Below are 16,869 nucleotides of genomic sequence, written 5' to 3'. Positions count from 1 at the left end.
CCTCAGCTTAAATGCTTACATTCACCACTACCAGATTTCAATTTGCAGGTGGTTTTGTGTTTTATGCTTTTATGTATGTATTTTTTAAAGATGGGTAAGTAGAGAGTACATATTTCTGGGATATCATGTGTTGTTTCAGTTCATGCTTACAGTGTGCTATGTTCAAATCAAAATAAAAAAGTAAATAATCTCTTCAAACTGTTACCTTTATGGTGAAACCATCAAAAATTACTTGTCTATGTTTTTAAAAAATACACAAATGCATTATTGCTACATTCACTCTATGATGTAAAAGAACAACAAAATGTATGTTTTCCTAAATATAGGTTATTGTCCTTTGGCCAGTCCTAAGGAGAAGTTTTGATGAGTAGCAGTCATTTGTGTGCCCTTAAATTACCTTCTTAAAGGTGGCTTATTATTAGAAGAAATTAGACACACTGTAATTAGGTGATCATGATTAACAATACTAAAGAGAGACAGAAGCCAATGAGAAAACATTGTATGCTTTCAAATAAAATACTGAGTGAGAGATGACATCACCTGTACATATTCTATTGAGTATTAGCTTGAATCCAAGGAAACATCAGATACTTGCAAGATGAAAAGTCTTTCTAAAAGCAGGATTTACTTCTTTTTTTTTTTGATAGGAAACTATATCTTTATTTTTTTTTGATTTTTAATATTTTTATTACATATTTTCCTCAATTACATTTCCAATGCTATCCCAAAAGTCCCCCATAGCGCCCCCCACTTCCCTACCCACCCATTCCCATTCTTTTGGCCCTGGCATTCCCCTATATTGGGGCATATAAAGTTTGCAAGTCCAATGGGCCTCTCTTTCCATTGATGGCCGACTAGGCCATCTTTCGATACATATGCAGCTAGAGACAAGAGCTCCGGGGTTCTGGTTAGTACATCATGTTGTTCCAACAATAGGGTTGCAGATCCCTTTAGCTCCTTGGGTACTTTCTCTAGCTTCTCCATTGGGAGCCCTGTGATACATCCAATAGCTGACTGTGAACATCCACTCCTGTGTTTGCTAGGCCCCGGCATCGTCTCACAAGAGACAGCTATATTTGGGTCCTTTCAGCAAAATCTTGCTAGTGTATGCAATGGTGTCAGCGTTTAGAAGCTGATTATGGGACGGATCCCTGGATACAGCAGTCTCTAAATGGTCCATCCTTTCATCACAGCTACGAACTTTGTCTCTGTAACTCCTTCCCTGGGTGTTTTGTTCCCAATTCTAAGAAGGTGCACAGTGTCCACACTTTGGTCTTCATTCTTCTTGAGTTTCATGCGTTTATCAAATTGTATCTTGAGTGAAGTAACACAATCACAAAAGAACTCACACAATATGTATTCATTGATAAGTGGATATTAGCCCAAAACTTAGGATACCCAGGATTTACTTCTTGAAGAACCTAAACCAAGATGTTCCTGCTTAAAGGCCTTCTTGTAGAGTGAGAAACACTTTCACGTTAATGATTATACAAGTAAACTCAAATTAGCCATCACTGGGCCTTTGCTTGTAATTGGATATACTTATTTTAAGTGTCGAAGAAGACATTTTACTTGGAAATGCCCTGTGCATTATTTAGAAAATTCACCATTAAAACAAATAAAAAATAAAGGACAAATGCATGCTAAATGTAAGTAGAATGCTTACATGAGCTCTAGGAAGTGAAAATTAAGTAAAGATGAAACCAAAAGGATATAGTTTCTTTTTCTCTGAATTTGAATTCTAAAAACAGAACAAATACTGGCACATACCATGAAGTTTGAATTTCTTCCTAATCACTGCTTTCTGTTTGCCATGCTTCTATATTCAGAAAACTGAAAATGGTAGTTGCTTATACACACAATCAGACACTTAACAATAATCCCAGGAAAATTATCCTTATCTTTGTTTTATAATGAATTCCAGGAACAATCAGGTCAATGGAGAATCTTAGGTGCTGTTGAGAACTACCAATTTTATGACAATCATTGAAATTGTGCTGCATTACAGCCTCTTTGAGGATGTACAAACAGACCAGGATGTAAATAACCCTCTTCTATTTTCTCGTTTCGGCTCTTTTCCCCCATGTTAATCAAACCCGCTGCTATTGAAGACAATAGAGTATAGAAACTATATCTGATTTTTTCAGGTGTTTATTATTTTGCAATTATCTGACAGAATAAAGACTGATGTTTAGTTAGTTCCCATATGTGAGACATTGCCTTTCTGCATTATTTACAATATATGAAAACCTACTTAGCAAACATAGAAAAATATAATACATTCAGCAATCAAAAATTGTAACAATGAATGGCTCTAGATAAGATGAGCTAGTGTTGTGAAATGGGTTTTCATGGGAAACTGTTTCAGCATTGTGAGTGGTGATGTGTAAAGCTCTCTTCATAGGAATGATGAAAACTGAAAATACAGTGGGCTCAAAGGCTGCTGCTGCCAACTGCCTAGATGACCTTGAACAAGTTTGCTAACCTCTCTTGAGTGTCATTGTTTTGGTCTGTAAGTTAGAATTTCCAGAGATGCTCTGTGATATGTCACTAGAGCTTACAGGGTCACACCGATGCAGAACACTTCACCTAGTAGGGGCTGAAGAATAGTGACAATATTGTTAGTAAAGAAAATGAGATTCCATTTGGGGGTGGGGGTTGTAATCTCTTAAATAAAAGGATTTTCAAAAGACTAAGAAGAAAGTTTGAGGGCAATTTTATTAGATTTTGAAATAAAGGCAACAATATAGACAAACTAAAAATCCCAGCAACCACCAGAAAGGGTAACTGAGAAAAACTCATGCCTTTTAAAGTTAGCCATGGAGGTCAGAGAAACAGTGAAGAATGGTAGGAAAATATGCTTAGAAGCTGCAAACATAAATCAGAAGATATTTGATCTCAGGCTTTTGTATCCCAGGGACTCATTAGGTCTAGAAATAGAGAGCACTCCCAGGAATAGAAGTGGGTTAGTGAGTTGAGGAAAACAGCACCCCCCCAAATCCCTTCACTCAGTTATGGCCATTCACAGTTTTCCCCAACCTCTCTATGCTTTGTTCATTGGATTTCCAAATATTAACCTTGATGTAGTTTTCTCCACTCCCGACTGTCCTGTCACAAGAGAAAAGTATAAAAGTCTTTGAAGAGAATTTAATTGTTACGTCTACCTATCCTTATAAGTCAAAGTGTAATCCCACCTCTTTCAAAAGAGCACATTTCAGAGAAGAGGGTAAGCCAGGGTTAGCACAGCTCGTAATCTCAGCTCTTAGAAGGATGAAACTGGAGGATTAAACCTGGACTAAGTTTCGGATCAGCCTGGCCTACATAACAAGATCCTCCTTTTTCATAACAACAGAAGTGGGGGGCATTAAAGAGGAAGATGAGAGATGGCAAGAGGGAGAAAGAATAAAAAGGGAGGGAGACAAACTACAGATGAGGGCAAGAAAAAGGAAGGCAAATACCATTATAGTACAATAATGCATAATAGGACAGAGCAGAGGTAAAAGGTGAAGCTAGGGAAAGGAGTAAGTTGTGATTGGTTTATCAACAGAAGCACATCAACATAAAATTGACAGGTTTGGCTTGAGTGTCTCAGGGCAATTGGCATAGTTGTAACAGGGGAGAAATAAAAGTGATCTGAAACATTTGTTGACAGCTTACCACGTGTTTGGGAGTTGCTAGAAATGAAAAGAATTGGATCATAGGTAGCCCCACCTCCTTGGAGTTAAAAATATGGAAGGTGAGACAGGTCCATATGCCATGCCAATTTTAGTCTGCAGATAGCATGAAAACAAAAGTTCAAATCAAGTCATGATGGTGGCCCAGAGAATTAAATCTAGTCCAATCAAATATAGCAGGAGGGAACTGGAAAGAAAGATTTATGATGGAACTGTTATTTAAACTGGGCCTGGAGATAAGTTGGATTGTCAGATGGAGGGCTAAGGGAAGAGCAGAGAGAAAAGCAAGCATGTGAAGAGAGAGAAACAAGAAACTGAGGCCATGTGATGTAACAGTGAGAAACCAAGTAAAAGAAGTATGAAGAGAGATGGGGAAATGTGTTAGGGGGCAGACATTGCACTACCCCTAGATCAGCAAGGGATTTGAGGCACTCTGACTTATCTGCCAAGGACTTCAACTACAATCTAGTAAGAAGCTGGATGGTGGTGTTAGTACTAGCTACTCTGGCAGACCTCTAGTGCACTAGAATGAGCCCTGTTAGAGATCATGAATGAGTGAGGAGTATCAGCCTTGCATTACTGAACTAGAATGAATGCTTAGGGATTTCAGTGACTGAAATATATTTGAAAAGGGAGAAATCATTAGTTTGGAATATCTGTGAAAGCTCTCGACTGGTTGATAATGTAGTACTGGAACTCAAGGTTGGCCAGGTATCTGTGAACTAGTTTAGTTTCTATTGCTGAGACAACTTACCTATAAACTTGGGAAAGAGAATGTTTTACTTTAGCTCACATGTCCATGCCCCAGGCTATCACTGAGGGAAATCAAGACAGGAATTCAAAGAAGGAACTGGGAGAACTGAAACTCAGATTGTATAGAAGAACATTGCTTACTGACTTGTCCTTCATGGCTTACTGAGCCTGCTTTTTTATACCATTCAAGACCACCTACCCAGAAACAGCAACGCCAAGTGGGTTGGGACCTCCCATACCAATCATTAGGCAAGAACATGCCTCCATGGACTTGGCCACAAGATGGTCTGATGTAGGCAGTTCCTCATTTAAGATTTCCTCTTTTCAGATATGTCTAGTTTGTATCAAGTCGATTGAAACTAACTTGTGTTCATAGGGGAAAAATGGTAAATACAAAGCAAAGAAAGTAAAGATGAGTCTTGAGGAACAACCACAAAGAAAAAAGAAAAAAAAAAGAGAAAAAATATGGGATATACCAGAAAAGACAAAGAATAAAAAAAGGGGATGTGTTGTGAAACACAGGTAGCTAAGAGTTTACAGTAGATTGCAGTTCCCCCTCCCTTCTCTCCTCCCAGTGCCGCCTCCTCACCTTTCTATCTCTTTCCACCTCTACTTTGTAGAAAAGGGGAGGCCTCCTATGGATATCAACCAACCTTGACATACCAAGTTGCAGTAAGACTAGACACATCTATTGAGGCTAAGCAAGGCAGTCCAATTAGGAAAAAGTGATTCAAGGTCAGACAATGTAGTCAGAGATATCCCTGCTCCAGTGTGTGTGTGTGTGTGTGTCCCAGCTTGAGACCCATGCATGAAGGTGAGCCTACCCTTGACACTATTGATGATATTCTGAGGAGCCTAACATGACTGTCATCAGAGAGACTTCACCCAGCAACAGATGGAAACTAATGCATAGACCGAAAGCCAAACATTTACACACACACACACACACAGAGAGAGAGAGTCTGTATAATGTATTGGTATATATGTTTTCAGGGCTAACCTTGTGGTGTTGGATAATCAGTTTATAGGTTTTTCCCTAGAGACAACTACTTAATTGGCTTCAAGACTCACTAAACAAGAGGGAAACCATGCTTGGTACTAGAAACCTGGTCAACTACCCAGGACTAGAGAGGTCACAGAGGAGACTACTAGTAGTAGGAGTATAGTAGGAGGAGAACCTACTACAGCATTTTACTAAACAAACCTAATCATTAGCTACACTCTACACACTTGTCCTTGTACCCAGAGATAAATGTTGTCCTCACCTCTCATCAAAGAAACGTCTCTTTTCTCTTTACCTTTTTGTGAGCTCCTGCCAATATGTAGAAATGTCTCAATAGCAGAGTGAGATTTCCAGTGAAGACATTTTGGCTCAACACTGTGACATTAGCCCCTGTCTCAAGAGTTGGGCCTGAATCCCTGACCCATGGAGTGCTGATTCTAGTTCTTCCAGCTATAGGACATGGTTCATTCAGATGAGTCTCTTCAGTGTATCTGACTCCATTTATTTATTTGGATTAACTAAATTTCATAATGTCCTTTGTTGAGTTCTCAATAATCGAAATTTCCTTAAATATTTATTTCAATAGTCTTAAAAATTGTTCATATATTTGTTTGGCCAGTTTATTTCCATATGTTCAATCTGTAATTAATAGGTACATAAAGTATTTTAATTAATCTTATATTTATTCAAATACAAATTATATCTTCTGGCATGAATGAAAAGAGATTTTACAATAAAGAGATTTTTATTTATTTTTTATTTTTTTTAAGTTTTTTTTTGTTATGTATTTTCCTCAATTACATTTCCAATGCTATCCCAAAAGTCCCCCATACCCTCCCCACTACTTCCCTACCCACCCATTCCCATTTTTTGGTTCTGGCGTTCCCCTGTACTGGGGCATATAAAGTTTGCATGTCCAATGGGCCTCTCTTTCTAGTGATGGCCGACTAGGCCATCTTTTGATACATATGCAGCTAGAGTCAAGAGCTCCAGGGTACTGGTTAGTTCATAATGTTGTTGCACCTACAGGGTTGCAGATCTCTTTAGCTCCTTGGATACTTTCTCTAGCTCCTCCATTGGGGGCCCTGTGATCCATCCACTAGCTGACTGTGAGCATCCACTTCTGTGTTTGCTAGGCCCCGGCCTAGTTTCACAAGAGACAGCTATATCAGGGTCCTTTCAGCAAATGCTTGCTAGTGTATGCAATGGTGTCATCGTTTGGAGGCTAATTATGGGGTGGATCCCTGGATATGGCAGTCTCTAGATGGTCCATCCTTTTGTCTCAGCTCCAAACTTTGTCTCTGTAACTCCTTCCATGGGTGATTGTTTCCAATTCTAAGAAGGGGCAAAGTGTCCACACTTTGGTCTTCGTTCTTCTTCAGTTTCATGTGGTGAGAGTGTGCACACAGAAGCAGACAGCTTCTGGGACAGGCGGGAGCCACAGAGCTTCTAAAGAGATTTTTAAAACCTTAAAGGTGGTCAATATGTTTAAAAGGTGGAAATAGGATAGGCCATTAGGCTATATATAAAATTGTCTAGGACTGGGGCTCTTAGAGATTTCTCTGTCCATGTGAACTTTTTGGTTGGTGTTGTTTTTTTTCTCACATCTTGTTTTAGGCAGTCATGTTTATGAGACTTCATTGACATTTTTAGGAGACACAATCTCATAGCAGACTTCCTGTTCCTCCAGCTCTTAGAATCTTTCTTCCTCCCTCTTTAATGTTCCCTGGAGCCCTATGTGTAGAAATTGTGCTGTAGATGAATTAGTTGGGGCTGGGTATTGCAGGATCACTTGTTATTTGCATATTGATTTGGTGTGGTTTTCTGTAATGGTCTCTGTTACAAAGAAAAGTTTCTTTGATGAGCGGTGGGAGCTACACTTATTTATCTTTAACGATTTTGAGTTAGGAGTCACAGATGAGAGAGAATATATGGTATTTGTCTTTTGGTCTTGGTATCTGGGTTACCTTACTCAGTATAATTTTTTCTAGTTCCATGCATTTACCTGAATATTTCATTATCTCAGTTTGCTTTACAACTGGATAGTATTTCGTAATATGTAGGCACTACATTTTCATTCTCCATTCATCAGCTGAAGGGCATTTAGCTTGATTCCATTACCCAGCTGTTGTGGATAGGAGTGCCAATGGACATGGCTGAGCAAGTATCTGTGGGGCAGGACACTGAGTCCTTTCTGAATATATAATATTCTATTTCATCTAAAAAATGTTGCAGGGTAAATGAAAGGCTGGGAATATTCTTCAAGTTATGATAAAATGAAAGACTGTGCATATTCTTCAAGGTACGATAATAGAGTAATACCATTTCTTGGTCTTAATATAACATATTTTATTATTTAAAAGCAGTCAACTATCCAAAGAAATGCTGTTAACTGGGGTGAGGCAGAGGAAGTTATTACAAGCAGTGTTATTTAAGGTTCAGAGAGAAAAAAACCCAGCTGTTCATGGACAGAATTTTGCCCTGGTGAAATTCTGAAAAGTAATCATAGATATACAAAATGGTATTGATTGATATTGCAAATGCTGAAAGAAGATTGAGAATTTTAATCTGATGGAGAGCCGTCTATTGAGTTTTCACAAAAAGCCTTATGTGGCCTAAAGAATCTCTTTAAGATTCTTCAAAAGAATTACTTAGTCTGCTAAATGAAAAATATATAATTGAGCTCCTGCCTGCCAAGCCATGTAATACCCAGCTCTCCAGATTTTAGGTCAGATGGTTTGATTCTCAGCTCTTTCTAAAGCAGAGGTATGGTCAAGTCCATATGAGCATCCTTCAGAACATATTTGCTGTAGGGATGCAGGAGAATTGATACAGAGGTTGGTCACAGAGTGTCTGAAGTGGAACTTAAGCAAACCATTGAAAAGCTTCAAAAATCACTGACCACAATCAAGTACTTAATCAGGATTAAGTACTTAGTAAAGTACTTAATCATTTGCCAAGATTCTAGGTAGAAAATTCAAGTGCAGGTAAAGAAACATGTGGGAAAATATGTGTCATTTAAGCTCCATATATATCAAGCTATGTTAATTTGCAAATGTTTAGGACTAGAAACTAGTATTGTCTGTAAAATATTTGTCTGATGGACCATCTTAATTATACAAATATTAAATTTTTCACATCATTTTTAGAAAAGTGGTCTGCATTTGGGAAACTTAGTTTCTCTTAAATGAAGATAATTAAAGGTTTCTGATATAAAGAACTGATAACATGGGGTGTGGTGGCTCACGCCTTTTATCCCAGCACTCAGGAGGCAGAGGCAGGAGGATTTCTGAGTTCGAGGCCAGCCTGCTCTACAAAGTGAGTTCCAGGACAGCCAGGGCTACACAGAGAAACCCTGTCTCAGGGAAAAAAAAAGAACTGATAACATATTTATAAAGTAAAAATATATTCAGATAGACAACTTATCATATAATGTACTGTTCTCTAAATAAAGCAATGGCACTTAACGTCAGCATTACTCAGTACTGACAAATGGTGTGCTTACAGTTCTCCAGAACGAGACGGTTTTCCCCAACTGGTGTCTAAGTCTGAAAGAAATGGGTTACCCTGAGACAAAATTAAATTAGAAGATAGCTTAATACAGAAAAATCAGCAGCAACCATATACATACAATGCTCTATTTTCATATAGATAACCTCTTCAGGGGTAAAAGCTGTTCTTTAGAGGCTTTGATAGGAGCCAGATTAGCTGAGACTTGCTTGCCTCATTCAGGCCAAAACCAAATACTTTAGAAACAGTTTGACAAGAAATAATTACCAGGAACTGAAATCATCATTAGAAATTATGCTAAGGAAGAACTCTGAACATTTAACTTTTCATATTCTGTATAGATACATATCTATCAAGCTAGAATAACCATTATGAAGTTTAGTCATTTATTTTAAATATCTACATCGTAAAGAAAATTGAATCTCATACCAATAATGCAAATCAAATAAGCAACGTTGTTTCTTCATCTGAAATATATAGTTATCCAGTCTTGAGTTTGTTCATGTTATATCGCCTGTATACATAAAACCTAAAAGAAACAATTATAGATGAAATAAGTGAAATATGGAAACATGTATTCTATCAGTCTGAAGGGGATCATTCTCAACCCAGATGGGAAATTTTCCTTTAAGCTATATATGTCAATTTATTTATTGACTTACATGTATTATAAGTTTTCTAGGTAAATAGTTAATAGCATTATTCCTTATGACTTGTTCACACATCCTTACTGTTATTTTACCCTCTTACCTCCTATATTTATTTCCTTCTTCCATTCCTAGAGCCCCCCTTTTACCCATTTTCAAATAAGGTTAATTATACCCCACTATTCACCTCTCTATTGCTCTCCCACACCCCACTCTGGAAATATACCCCTTTTATTTTCTTGGTCTGTGCAGTTATTCCAGGATGTGTGTGTACTCTCATCTGAAGTACACCTCATTGCCAGGAGCCTTCTGCCAAGTCTGAACATGCTACATTGTCTTCCTGGGTTTGGGTTACCTCCCTCATTATGATCTTTGCTAATTCCACCCATTTACCTGTAAAGTTCACATTTTAAATAACACAATAGGATTCCAGACTATATACATACCACATCTTATTATGCATTTATCCAAGTAACAGTATACAGATTTAGATGATCAACTAAAGGATATTTCATAAACGTGGAAAAGAGCAAGGCAGTGCATATAGCAGACTTTGGAGGGAGGAAAGGAAAGGAGAAATGATGTAAATATAATCTCAAAAATAAAATAATTTATGAATAAAAGAAAATACAAATATCCCCAAATTTGAAAAAAAATGTATAAAGTCAGAAACTTTTGGTCCCAAATATTTCAGGAAAGGTATATTTATCCTGTAATTATTGTTGTTTTAAATAATCATATTTTGTTTGTTTATGTGTGTATGTGTATGTCACTACCGTGGGTGCCCAAAGACACAAGAGGCTGTCCGATCTCCCGGAACCTGATAAAGGTGATTGTGATTCACCTGACATGGGTGCTGGGAACAAAACATGGGTCCTCTTCAAGAGCTGCCAGCATCTCTAACTGCTAGGCCATCTCTCTGCTTGTAAAAATGATGAATGCAAAACAAATGGAGTTGATTGAAAGAAGAAGCTGCATCTCAGATGTTTTCATGGAAACCTGCTGAAGAGTGGTCATATCTGTGGCCAGGCTGCATCTCCAGTATGGGCAGAACTAATTGGGTTCAGAGCTGATGGCAGTCAAGCAGATCTCTCATGATTCTTTAGAGTGCCAAGATCATAGAGAGAGGAATGAAATAATGAAAACATTTTTTTTTTAAATTTCAGTAAAATTCAAAGGTGTCCTTTGAAATGATAAAATAGAGTTGTAGTCAGGAAACAAAAGAGCTGTTACAAACCACAAAGGGATAAACAGTTGCAGGTGCAGAGAACAGGAGTTCGAAGATAATTCTATGGGAAGACAGAGACCTGCCAAGCACGGTGCCATGCAGCACTGGCACAGAAAAACACACACAGATCTGCCTGCTGCCATGCCAGGTGGGCTGTAAGTGCTGACAAAAGAGGTCAGCTAGGAGTCTGCCAGCTGCGTGGCCTCTGCAGTTGGAGTCACTACAAGGTGCAAGGAGGTGGTACACAGGTGGGAGAGAAAGAGAAGTGGAACAGTTTGAGCAGGATCTCCATGACACAGAGTAACAATAGAACAACCAGGAGGTGTCCCGGTGAGGATCCAATATTGATGGTGTGACAGAAGCCAGAGACCTTGAACCAAACCAATGGCTCATTGCAATGAACATTTGCAAGTGAAGATGTGTGGACGAAGGGGTATACTGTGAGACACACTGTGACATACTATAGCTTCCACAATGAGATATTTTCTATGCTTTGTTTTTAGTTTTTGGTCCGTTTGTGTGTTTTTTATTGGGGGTGGGGGAGGAAGATTACAAGGGTGGATATGGGGAGACGAATGGGGCTGGAGTGCATGATATGAACCTCAGAAATCAATAAAAAGTCTTAAAAACTATGGGTAAGCTTGTATCAGTTATTTAAAAATAGATAAAGTAAATATTTTTATCAATGGAGAATTGAATCATCACATACATCAGTTACAGAAATTCGGGAAACATAGAAACAAATTTTACAAATGTCAGAAACAAATGCAGAGTGTGAGCTAGTCTGTACAACAAATCAATATCCAGAAGCAAGAAGGAGTAAACTGTGCCTTGAGCAAAGTCGGATATACAGCGTCTGAAAGCAAGTGGTGGCTTTTTAAATTTTATACTTGACAGTTATGAAGGTGTATATAATGCACTGAAATTGTACTCATCCCTCATTATTCTCTTTTTTTCTCTTCTGCTCTGACTGACTCTTCTTTGCAACAAATCCTCTCCTAACCCCATGTTGTATGTGCATGTATATATGTGTGTGTGCATGTGTGGACATGCACGTATGTGTAGTCACAACTGTTGTGTTTGAGATTGTGATAGCCATGCCATATTCAGACAGTGCTTCATATAGCTCTTCTCTGTCCTCTGTCCCTCACAGCCTTTCTACCCTCCTCTCCGTGATGTTCCTTGAGCCTTTGAGAAAGTGATAGAGATTACTCATTTAGCATTCAACTTATTCTCAGCACTTTAAAGATAGTGTCTTTTAAACTTCAGATTTGAACAAACCAATTTTCATTTTGTCTCATGATAGGGTTTTCTCTGTGCAGCTCTGGCTGTCCTGGAACTCGCTCTGTAGATCAGGTGGGCTTCCAACTCAGAGATCCACCTACCTCGGCCTCTGAAATACTGGGATTAAAGGCATGTATAACTACCAACAGGCACAAACAAAATTTTAAAAGAAAAATTGAAAGCAGCATGACTAAAGACTGGGTATTGAAAAACAAACTTGTCTGGGGTTGAGGTGAGTGAAGTGTCTTAGAGGGCATACCTTAAAATGTTTCTGTCCTGTGGAGATAACACAGCATGGCCCCAGAGAGCAATGCTTCCTTCTGTGACAAGCCTTCAGCTCCACCCTTCACTTACCTGATGTCAGCTATGTAAAACAATGATCTCTGCAACAATGTGACCAGGGCATTACCATTATGTAAGAAAGTACCCATAGGGAGAAACCACGTGCTCAGACTTTGCCTTAAATCATTTTAGCAAGAAAACAATGAAAAAGGATAAATGAAGCAAATGTGACAATATCAGAGTAAATAGGTAAACTGAGTGGTGGACAAGTAGAGAGAGTATCTTGTGTATTGTATGGATGTATAACATGCCAATTAAAACAACCTATGGCCTATAGGAATAAACGTTGGAACATCCAGGAGAGAGAAAGAGTTCTGGGATGGAGTGAGGCACGAGAGGATTTGCCCAGGAAGATGTGTCAAGATAGACAAATGATACCTGAGCACAGATAACCAGTCACATGGCGGAACGTAGATCAGAAGAAATGGATTATATTAAGTTATGATCTAGTCAGAGAAAAGCTTAACTATATGGCCAAAGTATTTGTAAATAAATTTTAAGTCTGAGTCTTATTACTCAGGGAGTCTTATTACTGGGAGCATAGTGTTGGGAGGAAGAACCAGGCCAAACTTCTATATGTACAAATGAGGGTTTGTTGTCTGTTCTTTTGAATTCCTGATAATCTTTGTATTAAAGTTTGTTTTTAAAATGGGCAGTTACATGGGCACATTAATTATAGTTTTACTCAAATGGATGTATCTGCTGATCTCTCAGATCTTGGTCACTCTGGTCTCTCAGTCTTGCTTGCCACTTTCTGTTCCTAGGCCTCAATGAAGACAATGTGCTCTCAGTCCCTACCAATGTCCACGCCTACAGAATTTCACAGTATCTATCTCTGCTGCAGGAATTCCAAGGAGTCTGGGCAAGAATAAGAGTTATGTGGATATGGACTCTACATGGAACTTTAAAACTTAAAGAAAGAGAAGCAGCTAGCTCCGTGAGTAAGTGTCTTGCTGAGCAAGTGTAAGGGTTGGATTTCAGATCCCCAGCAACCAACATAAAAAACAAATGTGCTGACCCACCTGCAAGCCCAATGCTTGGGAGGTGAAGATGGGCTCCCTAGGGCAAACAGGCTACCTAGACTATCTGAATTGTTGAGCTACAGGCGTGGCGAAGAGACTCTGCCTCAGAAAAAAGTGAAGATGGATTGTGGAAGACATGTCAAATACTGGCCTACACACAAAATAATTGAAATTGTGGATCCTTTAAAAAAAAAAGTCTGTGAGTTGGAAAGAGCTTCAAAGACACATGGTCAGATCTGGATTCAAATCCGAAATCTGCCCTTAGCAAATTACTTGGTGGTTTTTTGTTTGTTTGTTTGTTCTTGTCCTTGTTGGCATTTTGTTTTGCCTTGGGATTTAGTGGTAGAGAGCTTGTTTAACCAGACTGCAAGGGGGGGAAAGAAGAAAGGATTGCTATGAGAATGAAGTGAGGCAGTGTTTGTGACGTCTCTAGCCCTCCTGCCTAAGATCAGGTCTTGCCTTTTCCCTCCTTGAAAGTCTGAAGCATCTTTAGGCTGTGCTTATACATGATCTAGGTAAGAATTCAGTTTCTTTGGGACATAAACATGGTACCTTCTGAGAAATGCATGTTACCCGTGGGGCAAGTGGACTGTCCCACCAGACAAAAGAACTGGTAAAGCCTAAATCCTGGAAAATCTCAGAACTGAGGACAGCAGGCATGAGGCCAGCTCCCTGCCAAGCTACCTGATCTGGAACATGTAACCACTACACCCAACTAAGAGGCCCATGACAATCAGTCACATAGCATAAAAACCTGCTATGCTAATGAGGTGTCTAGATAGGCCTCTAGTGTTTAGCCAATGAGCTTCATTTCCTGGGTTCTTTCTACAAAAGGTTTTTAATCCCTAGTTCACCCTGAGTAAGATGTATGAATTCACACCCACCATCGAAGCATTTTGGACAAACAAGGGCTGTCTCCTTTGTTAAGGATCGACATTGCTGGAGAAGGCCTTCATTATAAAGAGCCTCACCTAAATCTTCCAAAGAAGGCCTAGGGGAGGCATGGACTCATGAACTTGTGGACTCCCGTTCCCAACTCCTTGAGGTCCCCGGCAGCGTCTGGGACACAGGAAACCAGGTCCCAGATCCTGGTTAAACATCATCATACTTATATACAATTTTGCATCCTTCCCATTTAATATGAAATATAATTATCATGTTACTGTGTAGTTGTCATATCCATAGTTTTGATGGCTAAAGAGTCTTTTACTAGGTAATAATTTATTTCAGTGTGGTATGACATAAGAATGTGCATTTGCTTATTTTATGCTGTTAAAAAGTATATTTTTGTGAACTATATTTTTTAACTATTAAGAATATATTTCAGCCAGGCATGGTGGCGCACACCTTTGATCCCAGCACTTGGGAGGCAGAGGCAGGCGGATTTCTGAGTTTGAGGCCAGCCTGGTCTACAAAGTAAGTTCCGAGACAGCCATGGCTACACAGAGAAACCCTGTCTTGAAAAACCAAACCAAAACAAAAAACAAACAAACAAAAAAACAAAACAAAAAAAGAAAAGAAAAGGAATATATTTCAAGTTTTGAGTCATAATGTTTGAATATTTTTAAGCTTTGGATAAAATTTTCAAATGTTTCCAAAATGCATAATTTCTTCATATACACCTTTATTCTTTGCAGGTTCTCACTATGTCGATCAGTCTGGCCCAGAGTTCTTGATCATCCTGCTTCAGCATCTTGAGTCTTATGATTGCAGGTTTGTACCAACACACTTGCCTACAATCTTCCTATGGTTTTATGAAGATAACCTTTTATTTAGTGAGGGAAATATGGAACTGATGAATTTGTTGATACATATACCAATTTCCTTAGCTATTCCAAAATAACAGTGGAATTTATGTGCATTTCTATTTAAAAAGCAAAGAGAAAAATATGGTATATGGTATCATTGTAGAGGAGGGGTTTGTGGAAAACTTGCACTTATGGTTGTTAACAAATTACTAGTCCTTTGCCTAAAAATGAGACAGACATAACCAGATGATGTGAGAGAATGAAGTTTTCCCCTAACAGATAGGCAACATTTCTAATCGTTTGTCATCTATTCTATTATCCTAAACATGTTAATGGGGACACTGCATGTAGAACTGCACAGGAGACAGAACCCATCCCCTCACTTGTTCAGCACCTATTCATTTAAACTTTTATTTTATTTTATGTTTTTTAAAGATTTATTTATTATTATTTGTAAGTACACTGTAGCTGACTTTAGACACACCAGAAGAGGGCATCCGATCTCATTACAGATGGCTGTAAGCCACCATGTGGTTGCTGGGATTGAATTCAGAACCTTCAGAAGAGCAGTCAGTGCTCTTAACCACTGAGCCATCTCCCTAAACTTTTGTTTTTAATACATGTATTTTCCCATGATGTCTTTCCTCTCTGTTTCCTCTTTGTAATCATGATGAACACAAATGTTAAGAACATAGCATTTCTTCATTTGAGTCTCTCTTTTGTTCTTTGAATTGTAAACTGCTGCTCTTCTGAAGGAGGACTGTTACAAAAGAATGGAACATTTCAGACAGTGTGTAGTACATTATAGTTTCAAGAGGCTTCGTGTTTGCAACAGGCAAGTTAAGCAGCCTGCCTAATATGTAGACAACATCTGTTACACTAAGTCACCATTAATGATAACACAGGGACCTCCTTTGTGGCTGAGTTTCATCCAGCTGCACCTACCCATAAAGGGTGCCAACAAAGAGGCTGCATATTTAGCTGTCAGTTCAGAATAACTTGAGAAAACTGCACATAAACCAAATTGAACCTTTGGAATCAGAGCCTCATTAATCATGGAGAAAGACAGCATATAATCTTCTCACAGCTAACTTATCATTTCCATTCTGTGTTTCATAAGATGCTCCCGGTCTTAGATTGTTAATGTAGAAGAAAGCCACACACCAAGAAACAGCTTTATGGTGCCTACCTGCAAAGGAATCAACTCAGCCAATAGATCCAGTAACTACAATTTCTTTAAAGCTTATTTTCAGGCAACATTTCCACCCACACTAGCAAATCTGATACTCAATAAAAAACAAAATTCTCAAGTGTGGGTATAGTTTTATTTGATTAACTGTTACTATTTACTTGGGTTAAACATTACAGTGTCAAGCAAGGGCTGGGCAGTAGTGGTGCACACCTTTAATCCCAGCACTTGGGAGGAAGAGGCAGGCGGATTTCTGAGTTTGAGGCGAGCCTGATCTACAGAGTGAGTTCCAGGACAGCCAGTGCTACACACACACACACACACACACACACACACACACACACACACACACACACACACAGAGAGAGAGAGAGAGAGAGAGAGAGAGAGAGAGAGAGAGAGAGAGAGAGAGAAGAGAGAGAGAGAGAAACCAAACAGTTGTCAAGCAAAAGCCATAGAAAACTACTAG

The 16,869-nt window shown here is 38.8% G+C and overlaps 1 long non-coding RNA gene and 1 pseudogene across 1 annotated transcript in view; one reads left to right on the top strand and one right to left on the bottom strand.

Moving 5' to 3' along the window:
• The window catches only part of LOC110307978 (uncharacterized), a 35,868-nt gene extending 19,398 nt beyond the window's left edge, over positions 1 to 16,470 (top strand). The window contains exons 5-6 of the long non-coding RNA XR_002379492.3: positions 15,101 to 15,176; positions 16,332 to 16,470. This is a non-coding gene — a long non-coding RNA (uncharacterized LOC110307978). The remainder of the gene's footprint in view (positions 1 to 15,100; positions 15,177 to 16,331) is intronic.
• LOC110289197 (glyceraldehyde-3-phosphate dehydrogenase-like) overlaps positions 1 to 16,869 on the bottom strand; it is a 542,712-nt pseudogene that overhangs the window by 362,149 nt on the left and 163,694 nt on the right.

The sequence above is a fragment of the Mus caroli genome, unplaced genomic scaffold, assembly GCF_978045245.1.
Source record: "Mus caroli unplaced genomic scaffold, Mus_caroli_1 scaffold_2, whole genome shotgun sequence".
NCBI classification, from domain to species: Eukaryota; Metazoa; Chordata; class Mammalia; order Rodentia; family Muridae; genus Mus; species Mus caroli.
Note: the sequence above shows the minus strand (reverse complement) of the source record. Positions and strands in the feature narration are given on the sequence as shown.